General features: G+C 39.3%; 1 pseudogene; it reads left to right on the top strand.

Moving 5' to 3' along the window:
• Positions 1 to 441: 441 nt before the first annotated feature.
• LOC148787710 (secreted RxLR effector protein 161 pseudogene) lies at positions 442 to 957 on the top strand (annotated as a pseudogene).
• Positions 958 to 2,452: the final 1,495 nt, after the last annotated feature.

Below are 2,452 nucleotides of genomic sequence, written 5' to 3'. Positions count from 1 at the left end.
AGGTCCATCTATGGTCTCAAACAAGCTTCCCGAAGCTGGAACACACGTTTTGATGAAGTCATACGGTGTTATGATTTCATCAAGAATGAATTTGATCCTTGTGTATACAAGAAGATTAGTGGGAGAGCGGTTGCGCTCTTTGTGCTTTATGTAGACGACATCTTACTCATGGGGAATGATGTTAAGATGTTAGGGGATATTAAAGTATGGTTGTCCATACAATTTTCCATAAAGGATATGGGTGAGGCCACTTACTTCCTTGGCTTCAAGATATATAGGGATAGATCTAGAAGGATGTTAGGGTTGACCCAATCCTCGTATATTGAGAAAGTCTTTATGAGATTCAAGATGGAGATCTCAAAACGAGGATTCCTTTTCATGAGGTATGGGATTAAGATGTCCAAGTAGCAGTCTCCTAATACTGATGAAGAACTTAAAAGGATGTCGGACATCGCCTATGCTTCAGCCGTAGGAAGCATTCAGTATGTTGTCCAGTGCACCAAGCCCGATATCGCGTATGCTTTGATCATGATGAGCAGATATCAGGCATACGCTAGGGAGGCCCACTGGAGGACAATCAAGACAATACTTAAGTACTTGAAAAGGACTAAAGATATGTTCTTGATTTACAGTAGTGGAAAATTGATATTGGAAGGCTACAACGACGCTAGCTTCCAGTCGGATGATAATGACACCGAGTCTCAATCGGGTTTTGTATTCAAGCTAAATGATGATATGGTTGCTTGGAAAAGTTCCGAGCAGGATACCACAGTGAATTCCACCACGAAAACTGAATACATGGCAGCTTCGGAAACAACTAAGAAAACAGTTTGCATTAAAAACTACATCCAAGAGTTGGATGTGGTACCTAGCATTGTTGAGCCCATAGTTATCATTTGCGATAACAACTGGGCAATAGCACAAGCAAAGGAATCAAGATCTCATCACCGTTTCTAACATATTCTTAAATGCTAACATCTACTTAGAGAGATGGTGAGCAGAGGTGATGTTAGGGTGGACGAGTCAGCTCAGCAGAAAACACAGCGGATCCACTTACTAAGCCTATGTCGCAAATGGCCCATGCTCGGCATCTGGATAATATGGATTTGAGGTCAATGGATAATTGGCTTAGATCAAGTGGGAGATTGTTGGAGTAGGTGATCTGAAAACCAATTGGATTGGCATGCCTGTAAACTATACTGACCAATGAATAACTTAGTTTTGTGTAACATTATTCAATGAATAAAATGAGTATTCGCTATTGGCATTTCATTTGTTGTGCTCATAACATTTATGTTTGCATTTCTATTAAACATTACAACAAAGCACACAGACCATCTTGAACAACCATGCAACAGTTGGACTGCTCATTGGATGGAGGTCATGGAACCAACTATTAGGGTTGGGTCTGAAATGTTCCAAGTCGAGGACCACTAGAATGGGTATCGAAGTGTCCTATGGAGACTTGCATTAAGAGTTGCATTCATTTGATGAATGTTGTGTTTCATCGGCGACAGATGTGGGACATCTATGCGATCTTAATTGGTCAATTGACTAAGTGTCGAATCGACTGAACTGAAAACACGAGGATCGTCATATGGAAGCTTTTGAAGCTTGGTCAGTATAACTTGAGTCCTCGACTTCAACAGTATGGGAGTAGTCCTCACACTTAAGGAATTATAACAGTTGTGTGCATGTGATGACTGTATCTTAGATTTGTGCAAGAGGTGATCGTGTCTCAAACATGATCATCATAAGCCTTATTTAGTGTATTCATATGTAGCGAGGACGATGAGTTCCTAGAAGAGGATTCGTCCCCTGTCAAAACGTGACAGAGGTATATCCTATGCACTTGGAGATGCATCTATGCTCAATAAAGCTGTAGCCACAATCATTAGTCGAATAGGAATAGGGGGTTTCTATTTCGAGCAATTTGGCGTAACGCGATCTCAAGTATTAAGGCTGAAAGACGGTACACGGTAGACAGAAGGACTGTACCCGTATAGACTCGAGAACCTAAAAGTTCACATAGATTTTCGATTAGTCTCTAGTGCAACGGACTTTTGCTAGAAGGCCACTCATGCTGACGAGCTTTCTTGATCAAAGGTTGATCAAGAATTATTATTAAATTAAACTTAATTAATAATAATATCAGACACTAGTCCAAGTCTAGCTGATAGGTAAACGTAAAGAGTCACACACAAATCGAGAAGGGACGATGAATCAATTGAGAATTAATTCCCTAAGTAATTGGATTACTTATATATGAGAGGGATCCATTGGATGGATAAGCCCAATGATAAATTGATTGGATTAATTTGTATTGGGTTTGCCCTTATTGTTTAATGAGTTGGACTTATTATTTAATAAAGGCTTATTGGGTTCATATATTTAATTAGACTAAATATTTGTGGACTTAATTACGTGGACTTTATTTAAATTAGATTTAATT

The sequence above is a fragment of the Sesamum indicum genome, linkage group LG6, assembly GCF_026168435.1.
Source record: "Sesamum indicum cultivar Baizhima isolate 11 linkage group LG6, ASM2616843v1, whole genome shotgun sequence".
Classification (NCBI taxonomy): Eukaryota; Viridiplantae; Streptophyta; class Magnoliopsida; order Lamiales; family Pedaliaceae; genus Sesamum; species Sesamum indicum.
Note: the sequence above shows the minus strand (reverse complement) of the source record. Positions and strands in the feature narration are given on the sequence as shown.